The following is a 12,677-nucleotide window of genomic DNA, read 5'->3' as shown; positions in this document are numbered from 1 at the left end:
GTTCCGGGTGGATCACCAACTCTTTGTTGGTCACGTGGGTGCTAAGAAGGGACGGGCGGTGCACAAGAGGACCATCTTTCGGTGGGTCGTCTTGTGTATCAAGGCATGCTACTCCTTGGCTAAGAAGGAACCTCCTGCTGGGTTGAGGGCCCATTCCACTCGGGCCACGGCGGCAACTACTGCCCTGGGTCGGGGAGTCCCCTTGCAGGACATTTGTCAGGCCGCGACGTGGGCCTCGCTGCACCCGTTTGCAAGACACTACTGCCTGGACAGTCACGTCCGGGTGGATGGCTTCTTTGGCCATTCCGTCCTCCAGGACTTTCTGGTGTGATTATTGGTTCGCAGACCCACCACCAGGTTGGTATGGCTGGGGTATCTATTCTAAGGTAAGGAATCTAATACTAACCTGTTTTTTTTCAGATGAACAAGTTACTTACCTTCGGTAACGATATATCTGTAAGAAACAGTAGTTAGTATTAGATTCCTTACCGCCCCACCCATCCTCCCCGTTCTGCGAACAGATATCTAGGGTTAAGGTCATCCTCTTTTAGGGCCTTAGTTTCAATTGCACCAGTGTTGGTTTTTAACATGGCTCTGCGTTTCTGGTGCGGAAAAGCTGTGTCTAAGAACTGACGTCAGCACGCGGAGGCGGCGTCTAAGTACTCCGACGTCATCACGGCATCGACGACGGACGCAAAGCCGCAATCGACGCCTACCGACGCGCAAGGGTACTGCTACGTAAAAAATTCCGTATCCAGTCTGACGCCTGGGGATATTCTCAGGTAAGGAATCTAATACTAACTACTGTTTCTTACAGATATATCGTTACCGAAGGTGAGTAACTTGTTCTGCAATGCTGAGCTACAATCATTTACTTTGCAATAAAGAAATAATGCAATGTGGGCCGCTACAATCCTGTACTTTGCAATGGAGAAATAATGCAATGAATAGCGCTACAATCGTATACTTTATAATGCAGAAATAATGTCAGGTGTCATAAGACAGTCCGGCAGTTCGTTCGCATCAATATTGGCAATGTGTATTATGACAATCCGCCTCGTTAATATCAGTTGCCCCCCTACACACACACACACACACACATATCAATGATGACATAGAGTATAGCTTCTCATTCGGGCCCCAGTACTGCCACTCCTTTAGTCAGTACGGGCCCCAATCTGAGCCGAAGCAAAGGCTCGCGTTGCCAGAAGGACAGAGAGGCCGAGAGAGTGTCCCTCCGAGCCCGCACCCTGTCCAGGCAGTGATCCACTTTACCTGGGGGCACGACCCCACTCTCCTCTCCTCCTTCAGTGAACTGGGCCTTCTGTGCAGAAATTTCTCAATGGGCCTCAGCGGCTCAGCCTGGCAGCTGCCAGTACGGGCCCCAACTTTTCGGAAGGTCTCAGGCAGCCGCAGGACACATGCCTCTGAGATTACGTTACTCCGGGTGCACGTTCACCACAGCACCCCCTGGGTCTCCTCTGGCACAAAGCCACACACCCACAATGCTGATAGGACTTCACGTCGACTCAGAGTGCACATTTCAGCCGGCTCTCCTTCCTGCGGTCTCAGTTGGCACCAAGACACGCACACCATGCTGCAGAGACTCACTTTCTTCCCTTTGCACACGATGATCAGCCGATCACCTCCACAGTCCCAGGTTGCACCAAAGCACGCACACTGCTTTCCTGAGACTTACTCCAACTCCGGTGCCCCGATATCCAGGCGCTCTTCTCCAACGCCTTAGGCCGCACCACGACACACTCACGAACCCTGCACGTCCGAGACTTCCTTCACCTTCAATGCACATGCTGACCAGACGCTCTTCACCAACGCCTGCGGCCCACCACGACATGCACCCAGCGCAAGATAGACTCACTTCAACTTCGATGCACACGTTGACCAGGTGCTCTTCACCAACGCCCCCTGTGCACCACGACACGCACCCTGCGTGTCTCACTTCTCCTTGTGTCCAAGATCACAGGAGACACCTTCCGAGGCTCTCAAGCTGCCACAACACGCGCCCACCGCGTCGCTTGAAACTCCTCTGGAAATTAATATGTTCCTGAATTTCTAAACTGGGAGACAACTCACCTCAGGCCCTTGGGGTAACAAGACCCAGCACTAAGCACAGTCTTCTTCAAGCAGGGGGACCCAGCGAACACAGCACAGTTCCAACAGCCTCTTCCTTGGTTAAAACAGCAAACTGCAGCCCAGCCCCAGATCACAAAGCAAGGTTTGGTCCTTCCCAGCAGTCTCTTCAGTTGTTCCTTCCTTAGCAGAGGTTCCTCTTGACCATGAAATGGGTCCAAGCCTTTTCAGTCTCAATCCATTTCTATTCCAACGTTCAGGGGCCTCCGCTCTCATAGTTATACCCCTAAATGTCTTTGAAGTTCTTTATGCTCAGGAGTCCCTGGTCCTTGCCTAAATCAGTTTTGGGTGTCTCCCTCCTAGTGTCACATTTCTCCCTTTGATACTGGGGGTCTGGATCCTTAATCACTCAGCAGGAGGTGGGTCAATTGGTTTATAACAGCAGCCCAGGCCTTTTGACCTCCCAGGCTTCTCCTCCCCCTACTATCCAAAGGCAGTGCAGCATGGTGCCATCTCAATCCCTCCCTGGGTCAAGACCTCTCCCAGCCCCTCTTACCTCTCAGATCCAGGCAGTCAATCAACATTCAGCAGAGACACACCCAAATGCTTAAATCACAAAACTCTGCCACTTTCTAAAAGAGTGGTTTCTGAACACACAGTGTCAAAACCACTTTCATAGAAAGATGTGTTATGACCTTGTGAATTCACACTGCACCCTGCCCAGGGGTTACCCGGGACCTACCACAGGGGTGCTCACTATGTGCGCAAAAGGCAAAGTTAGGCCTGACAAGTGCGAGCCTGTGTGGCTCGACGATGACGCTTAGCATGGCAACGATCATTGCATTCACTTGAGCGGAGTTCGATAACCCATACCCCCTTTCAACAGTTTGACGACGGTGCAGTAGACTCTCTACGTCGACAAAAGCTCTATCTTCAGTGGGACCTGTCTGTGTCCTGTTGTCATCCTGTTGTTGATCGCAGTTGGCCTAAACTTTGGATTTGCACCAATCCCTCACGACCTCAAGTAACCTTTTGACCACTAGTGACTTATAAACACTCATTTTGACTAATCTGTAAAAATTAATATCTCGACTATTACTGATTGGATTTTTGTCCTTTTGATCTCATTTTGTTCAAAGAAATATTCTCTATTTTTCCAAACCTGTGAAGTCTTTTTTATGTGTATTGATTGTGTTACTGTGGGTGTGTATGTTGCGCAAATCCTTTACACATTGCTGTTGTAGATAACTGTGCCAAGCTACCAGAGGGTGAGCACATGTTATCTTATTGTGTATCTAGCTTACCCTGACTAGAGTGGTGGTTACTGCCTGGCCTGGGTGTATACCTCAGCCTTCCCAGAAATCCCATTTCTAGCACAAAGCTAGACTCTCCTAGCACCGTATGAAGGCCTGGTCCCACTCAAAGTCGAAGAACACTTTCTCAGTCCTGAAGTTGTTCAAGAGAACAGTCTGCGACCTACTCTAAATCCTCATGCAAGTCAAAGAAAATAAAACATTATAAATCCATACATGGCTCCCCTTCTTCACACCACTTTCGCCAGGAGACGTCGTATGGACGTCGGGATACCTCAGGATCTTGGTCCTAGTCGCCCACTACAGAAACTCCTACTTCACTTGTCTGGATCTGGGCAGTGTTCCTGGGTCTACTGGTGACTCCATAGCAGATTAAAGCCATCAAAGAGGCTATGTTGCTGATTTTTGGTAACCTTCCAGAGCTTTCTGGTGTGCCTTTGGGCCACATGGATCGGAGGACGTTTCCAGTAGTGTTATTTGTAGACCGATTAATCCCCAACGCAGATTGTGCCTCTCAATTCCACTCTGGGGTCTGCCCTGATTCCTGGGCCTATGCCTACTCTGACTCCTTATATGGTGTCAAATAAAATACCGGCTCTGTTGGAAGCTGGAGTCCCAGTCCTGCACCACTGTCACCAAATGCGAGACCCAGGACTCCTCACTCAATGTTAGGCCAAGTAAGGACACCGTTTGAGAAAGCACTGCTCACCCCCTTAGTAGCTTGGCACAAGCTGCCAGGCCTATCTCCAAGCCACGAGTGTACAGTATGGACAACCACACCCACAACAACCCACTAGTGACACCACAAATGGACTCCACACGAGTTTGATAAAACGAGTATAAACTTTATATAAATTGATATACGATCACACCACACAATGCAAAAGCCAACAATAAAGGTTAATATTCTTTACTGCTGGTTGGTAGGTTCAAATCCCAACCTCTGCTTTCAAAATGCTATTCTGGTCGCAATACTAGAATCACACACGTTGCAGTGGACAAACCATAATGCACTGCGTATCAATACAATCCTGTGCTGGGCAAAAGAGAAATAATACAATGCGTAACGATACACCCAGGTATCTTGCAATGGGAGAAATAATACATTGTGTACTTCTACAATCCTGTACTGCGCAATGAAGGAATATTGCAATGTGTCACACCCCAATCACGTACTTTGCAATGAAGAAATAATGCAATGCGCACCGCCACAATCATGTACTTTGCAATTAAGGAATAAATCTGAAAGAAACAGGTTAGTATTAGACTCCTTACCTTAGAATATCCCCAGGCGTCAGACTGGATCCGGAAATTTTTGCGTAGCAGTACCCTTGCGCGTCGGTAGGCGTCGTCTGCGGCTCCGCGTCCGGCGTCGTGGGTGCCGTGATGACGTCGTCGGAGTACTTAGACGCCGCCTCCGCGTGCTGACGTCAGTTCTTCTTTTTTCTGCGCCAGCAGCGCAGATCCGGAGAAAGTGGTCAAAAAAGTCATTTTTTGACTAAACTTTTTACAATCCCTTTTGATCATTTTTCTCGAGTCTTCCACTCCGGACGATGTCAGGTTTCAAACACTGTGAGGACTGCGGCCGACTGATGTCGGTCACCTACCCTCACCCTCTGTGTCTCCACTGTCTCAGCGTCTACCACGATGACAAGACCTGCTCCGACTGCTGGGCACTGACTTCGAAAGCTAGGCGGGAGCGGTCCTGCAAGCGGCTCGAACTCCGACAGTCAGCACCGCGCCGCGAGAGGTCCCGGTCCGGACGGAGGTCGAGGGACCGGTCGTGGGGTCAGAGTCATCAGAGCTCCGGGAGTCGACATCACTCCTCAGGTGCGAAGTCGTCAGGTAAGCACAAGAAGTAGAAGAGACGCCATCGCTCTTCCGACCCCCCGACGCGGCCGGGGGTTCGGGTGACACTGCCCACGCGTCTGTCTGATTCTCGGGTGTTGCGGCCTGCCCCATACCCTCCGGTCCCTGGGCAGCACGCGATGCCGGAGGAGATCGAGCGCTTCCTCATGGCCATGAGGTCACTCACTCCTCCGGCGGGCTCCGTGGTGCCTTCTGGGGGCCCTAGCGGGTCGGGTGCTTCGGCCGTCGGGGGCTTCGGGTTCGACGCTGGCGCCTTCGGGTTCGGCGCCGCAGAGCCCCACTGGATCTGCTTCTGGATCCAGGTCGTCGCCGGTTGACCTCACGACCTCACCGGTGCCGGTCCCCCAGGTGTCACCTCCGGCGCGGTCCTCGGGCGGCGCCGTCACCGATGCCTCCCTCGATCCGGTTCCGGCGTCGGAGCGGCGCCGCTTTTAACGCCGCTTGGAGAGTTTTACTTCAATGAACCGGCCCCATCTTTTGACAACCCTGATTATCAGGGGATGGGTGATGAGGAGTATTGGGAGGGGTCTGAAGACCCTCTGACACGTGAGTGTCAGTCCCAGGAGGACTGGACAGGTGGACTTGAGGATGCCAGTGGTCTGGACACCTCGCCAGACACTGTTTTTTTCTCGCCTCCTACCGTGGCTACGGAGGAGGGGGCAACCTACAGTGTGGTATTGACGCGGGCGGCCAAGGCCTTGGGCCTTGAGCTCCCCGTCGCGGCCTTAAGGACTAGCCTCCTCACTGAGGTCCTTAAACCGCAGTCAAGCTCGGCTGAGCCTCTGCTGCCGTTTAATGAGGCCTTGACTGACATTCTTTTGGGCACTTGGTCCAGGCCCGCTACAGGTTCGCCTGTAGATAGGAACGTGGCCAGACGCCACTGCCCGGCCCCGGGCGACCCATGTTTCCTGTCCACCCACCCCACCCCGAGAGCCTGGTCATCCAGGCCTCAAATTCCCAGACCGCATTCCCGTCGGCTCCGCCGGACAGGGAATCCAAGAGGTATGAGCAGTACGGCAAGAAGGTATTCTCCTCCCTGAGTCTGGGACTGCGGTTTTCCAACACTGCATGCCTCTTGGGCCGCTACACCCACTCTCTGTGGGACACGGTCGCGGATGTGCTGCCAGAGTGCCCATTGGAGGTACGGGCCAAACTCGGCCAGACCCTTGTGGAAGGCCGGGACGCGGCACGGTATTCTGTCCGGTGTGGGCTGGATACCACAGAATCACTGGGCAGAGCGATGGCAACGACGGTGGCGATTTGTCGACACACCTAGTTGAGGTCCTTCAACTTTTCGGCCGATGTCCAGAATACACTCATGGACATGCCGTTTGATGGACGTCGCTTTTTTGGCGACAAGGCAGACCATGCGCTTGAGCACTTAAAGGACTCCAGGGCTACGGCCAGGTCCTTGGGCCTCTCGGCCCCGCGCCAGCAAACGGGTGCCTTTCGCTCCTTTCGTGGCCAAGGAAGGGGCGCCCCCACACGTGCTGCCAGCCGTGCACCGCAGACTAACAACCAATGCGGTGGCGGCCGTGTAAACCGTCGTGGCAGTGGTGGGGTACAACAGCGAGGTCAGTCCACACCTTCCCCCGCAGCATCCGCCTCAAAACCCTCCTACTCTGTGCTTTCAGGCCCATGTGACGCCAGTGGGGGACAGGGTTCGACATCACTTCCACCACTGGCGCACTGTCACCTCGGACAGGTGGGTGCTGCAAATCGTCCGAAGGGGCTACTCCCTCCCCTTCGAGGCGACCCCTCAAGCCATGCCACCGCAATACCACTGCGTATAGGGGGATCATTTGCGACTTCTGCAGGAGGAAGTTACAGCCCTCTTGGCCAAGGGGGCCATCGAGCGCGTTCCTGGGCCAGAAGTAGGGTGTGGTTGCTACTTTCTGGTACCCAAGAAGGGCAAAGGGGGCCTACACCCTATCTTGGATCTACGGAACGTCAACGGCTTCCTCCGGAAGGAGACGTTCAAAAGGCTGACACTGGCTCAGGTCCTAGCTGCCCTGGACCCAGGAGACTGGATGGTAGCGTTGGACTTGCAGGACGCTTATTTCCACATCCCCGTCCTGCCGGCCCACCGGCGCTACCTGCGGTTCACGGTAGGCCGCGAGCACTTTCAGTTTACCGTGCTCCCCTTTGGCCTTAACAGCGCCCCATGGGTGTTCATGAAGGTGATGACGGTGGTCGCAGCTCATCTGCACAGGTTAGGGGTTTCAGTCTTCCCCTACCTCGACGACTGGTTGTTGAAGGCGGGCTCGGCCCAGACAGTAGTCAGCCACCTCCAGACTATGGCAGACCTCCTGCACCAGCTGGGGTTTTCCATCAATGTGCCGAAGTCACACCTGTGCCCCTCTCAGAAGCTCCTCTTCATCGGAGCGGTTCTCGACTCTGCGCAGTTTCGGGTTTATCCCCCCGAACAGCGGGTCTGGGATATTCAGGCTCGGATTCCACTCTTTCAGCCTTTATCCCGGGTCTCGGGCAGGTTGACGCTGCGGCTTCTGGAGCTGATGGCCTCCTGCATCCTTCTGGTGCATCACGCCCGGTGGCGGATGCGGGCTCTGCAGTGGGACCTGAAGTTTCAGTGGATCCAGCATCAGGGCAACCTGTCCGACCATGTCCTGATCTCGGAGGGCACTGCGAGAGCTGCAGTGGTGGCTCACGGACCGCGATTGGGTCAGCGGCAGATCCCTCTCCCTTCCCCAACCGGAGCACGTGGTTGTGACGGACCCGTCCCTCCAGGGCTGGGGAGGCCACATGGGAGAGGCGGAGATCAGAGGCCTCTGGTCTCCGGCGGAGTCCCGGCTCCATATCAACCTTTTGGATCTGCGGGCGATCAGTCTAGCACTGAAGGCATCCCTCCCCTCTGTCAGGGGGAGTGTAGTGCAGGTGTTCAAGGACAACACCACCGCCATGAGGTACTGCAACAAACAGGGCGGGTGGGGTCGTGGACCCTATGCCAGGAGGCTCTGCGCCTCTGGCAATGGCTTGAACATCAGGGCGTGACCCTGGTGATTCAACACCTGGCAGGTTCTCAGCCGCCGGTGCATGATGGATCACGAATGGCGTCTGAACTCGGACGTGGCGCAAGGTCTCTTTCTGCAGTGGGGAGAGCCTTGGTTGGATCTATTCGCCACAGAAGAGAACGCGCAATGTCATCAGTTCTGCGCGTTGGAATTTCCAAGGCGGCACTCACTCTGCAACGCTTTTCAACGCGAGAGGAGTTGCGTTCTGTTGTACGCCTTTCCGTCTTTACCACTTCTTCCCAGAGTGCTGAAGAAGATCAAACGTGACCGGGCCCAAGTCATCCTTGTGGCTCCGGACTGGACACAAAGGTACTGGTATCCCGAGCTACTTAGTATGTCTTTCGTTCCCCCCGGTTCGTCTGCCTCTTCAGGAGGGCCTTCTATCGCAGCAGCAGGGGACGGTCCTCCACCCGAACCTGTCCAGTCTCCACCTCCATGCTTGGAGATTGAGCGGCGACAGTTGAGGCCATTTCACTTGCCTCCTGAGGTCTGTAATGTTATTCTGGCAGCCAGGAGTACCTCCACAAAGTCGGTATACGCCTGCAGGTGGAACAGATTTGTGGCATGGTGCACAGCAAAAGCTGTGGATCCTCTCTCTGCCCCTCTTTCTGAGGTTCTACTCTTCCTTCTTTCTCTTGCCCAGCAGGGCTCTGCTCTGGGCACTATCAAGGGCTACCTTTCTGCCCTTTCAGCCTTTCTAAGGCTGCCTGATCAACCTTCTTTGTTCAAGTCCCCTATTGTAACTCGTTTTCTAAAAGGCATCACACACATGTTTCCCCCTGTTCTGTTTGTGATGCCCCAGTGGGACTTGAACCTGGTTCTTATCTTTCTGATGTGCGCTCCCTTTGAGCCACTTCACAACTGTCCTCTCCGCCTTCTTACTTTGAAGACTGCTTTCCTGGTTGCCATCACCTCTGCCAGGAGAGTGAGTGAGCTCCAGGCTCTTTCCTCCAAACCTCCTTTCCTGCCTGTCCATCCGGACAAGGTTGTGTTGCGGACTAGACCCTCTTTCCTGCCCAAGGTTGTCACGGCCTTCCATATCGGACAGTCTATCACCTTGCCCACCTTCTTTCCGCCACCGCATCCCTCAAAAGAGGAAAAGCAGCTCCACCGTCTGGACCCAAAACGTGCGCTTTCATTCTATCTGGATTGCACACGCCAGTTCCGGGTGGATCACCAACTCTTTGTTGGTCACGTGGGTGCTAAGAAGGGACGGGCGGTGCACAAGAGGACCATCTTTCGGTGGGTCGTCTTGTGTATCAAGGCATGCTACTCCTTGGCTAAGAAGGAACCTCCTGCTGGGTTGAGGGCCCATTCCACTCGGGCCACGGCGGCAACTACTGCCCTGGGTCGGGGAGTCCCCTTGCAGGACATTTGTCAGGCCGCGACGTGGGCCTCGCTGCACCCGTTTGCAAGACACTACTGCCTGGACAGTCACGTCCGGAGGGATGGCTTCTTTGGCCATTCCGTCCTCCAGGACTTTCTGGTGTGATTATTGGTTCGCAGACCCACCACCAGGTTGGTATGGCTGGGGTATCTATTCTAAGGTAAGGAATCTAATACTAACCTGTTTTTTTCAGATGAACAAGTTACTTACCTTCGGTAACGATATATCTGTAAGAAACAGTAGTTAGTATTAGATTCCTTACCGCCCCACCCATCCTCCCCGTTCTGCGAACAGATATCTAGGGTTAAGGTCATCCTCTTTTAGGGCCTTAGTTTCAATTGCACCAGTGTTGGTTTTTAACATGGCTCTGCGTTTCTGGTGCGGAAAAGCTGTGTCTAAGAACTGACGTCAGCACGCGGAGGCGGCGTCTAAGTACTCCGACGTCATCACGGCATCGACGACGGACGCAAAGCCGCAATCGACGCCTACCGACGCGCAAGGGTACTGCTACGTAAAAAATTCCGTATCCAGTCTGACGCCTGGGGATATTCTCAGGTAAGGAATCTAATACTAACTACTGTTTCTTACAGATATATCGTTACCGAAGGTGAGTAACTTGTTCTGCAATGCTGAGCTACAATCATTTACTTTGCAATAAAGAAATAATGCAATGTGGGCCGCTACAATCCTGTACTTTGCAATGGAGAAATAATGCAATGAATAGCGCTACAATCGTATACTTTATAATGCAGAAATAATGTCAGGTGTCATAAGACAGTCCGGCAGTTCGTTCGCATCAATATTGGCAATGTGTATTATGACAATCCGCCTCGTTAATATCAGTTGCCCCCCTACACACACACACACATATCAATGATGACATAGAGTATAGCTTCTCATTCGGGCCCCAGTACTGCCACTCCTTTAGTCAGTACGGGCCCCAATCTGAGCCGAAGCAAAGGCTCGCGTTGCCAGAAGGACAGAGAGGCCGAGAGAGTGTCCCTCCGAGCCCGCACCCTGTCCAGGCAGTGATCCACTTTACCTGGGGGCACGACCCCACTCTCCTCTCCTCCTTCAGTGAACTGGGCCTTCTGTGCAGAAATTTCTCAATGGGCCTCAGCCTGGCAGCTGCCAGTACGGGCCCCAACTTTTCGGAAGGTCTCAGGCAGCCGCAGGACACATGCCTCTGAGATTACGTTACTCCGGGTGCACGTTCACCACAGCACCCCCTGGGTCTCCTCTGGCACAAAGCCACACACCCACAATGCTGATAGGACTTCACGTCGACTCAGAGTGCACATTTCAGCCGGCTCTCCTTCCTGCGGTCTCAGTTGGCACCAAGACACGCACACCATGCTGCAGAGACTCACTTTCTTCCCTTTGCACACGATGATCAGCCGATCACCTCCACAGTCCCAGGTTGCACCAAAGCACGCACACTGCTTTCCTGAGACTTACTCCAACTCCGGTGCCCCGATATCCAGGCGCTCTTCTCCAACGCCTTAGGCCGCACCACGACACACTCACGAACCCTGCACGTCCGAGACTTCCTTCACCTTCAATGCACATGCTGACCAGACGCTCTTCACCAACGCCTGCGGCCCACCACGACATGCACCCAGCGCAAGATAGACTCACTTCAACTTCGATGCACACGTTGACCAGGTGCTCTTCACCAACGCCCCCTGTGCACCACGACACGCACCCTGCGTGTCTCACTTCTCCTTGTGTCCAAGATCACAGGAGACAATTCTAATGTGAAAACGTTCCTGCGGTGGCCTACTAATTCAATTATGCAGCTAAGTTTATAAATATCTAATCAGGTGACAAAGAATAGAAAAATACTGAATTTATTCAAAACGTGTAAAAATTTATTTTTCTCTTTTTATCTTTCAATTCATATGAGTTCTGTTATCAATCAGAATTCACAAGACATACATTTTTCAATTCATATCAAAAAGTTCAGGACAAGTACAGTTAAATCATAAATATCTACAACAAAAAGAATTCTATATACAACATACAAAATTATTTAATAATAACCCTTGGTAACACTCATGTCTCTCAACACACTCACGTGCTAGCAATCATACCACACTCAAAACTCCAAACTAGGATGGTGAAAAGGAACTGAATTGCTATTTTAGCAAGATGACAACGCTAAAAGGAGTTGGGCCAAGATGTCACTTAAGGCCCCCGTCGCAGGTCTACGCGCGTTTCGGCAGCTTAGGCTGCCTTCATCAGGACCATTTTCATCATGACTGTGCAGAAACCAAGGGATCTGGAAGAGATATATATATATGTATATTTACAAAAAAATATGTATCACCGTATTGTCACCACCAAAACATTTAGACAAGTTAAATTTGTTGCCCAACAACAGGGGCTCAACAACATGACCACAGCAAGAAGGAATCTAAGTTCAGCAAGACCTAAGTCTGTTAGAAAAGAAGACCCAACCTAATGCATATACCTGAAATTCTAGACATGGTGGTATATCTAGGGCTAAGCCTATGATGCCACACTACCAGTCATGTTAATCAAAGAGGTAAATTAGTAATTCTAGATTATCATACAAAAAAAGAAAGTGAAAAAAGTCTCAAACCTCAAACTATACTCTCAATTACTCATCTTAGTTCTCCTCCCATAATTATGGAATTATTATCCCGAGTTTATTATTCTGGTTTCAGAAAATGATCACCATATTGAAATCTTGGAGCCCCGCGACAATGTGTATCTCTCGATGGTAGGGCCTTTTATTTTAATTTGTCCTTTTCTGTTTTGACTAAATTAATTACATCTCTCTTAGAACAATAGTACTCTCAATCCTCTCTAATATGTCGCCCACAGCTCTGTCGGATGCCCCTTAGCTTCCACAGTTGGGGTGATTGGTTTAGACAGTCCTACCTTTATTTTTAGTAGTGGGTAGGATTGCTTCAACTAATAGAAACTGTGCGCGCTACTCAGTCCCTTTGTTATGTCTAG

Source organism: Lissotriton vulgaris, chromosome 10, assembly GCF_964263255.1.
Source record: "Lissotriton vulgaris chromosome 10, aLisVul1.2, whole genome shotgun sequence".
Taxonomy (NCBI): Eukaryota; Metazoa; Chordata; class Amphibia; order Caudata; family Salamandridae; genus Lissotriton; species Lissotriton vulgaris.
Note: the sequence above shows the minus strand (reverse complement) of the source record.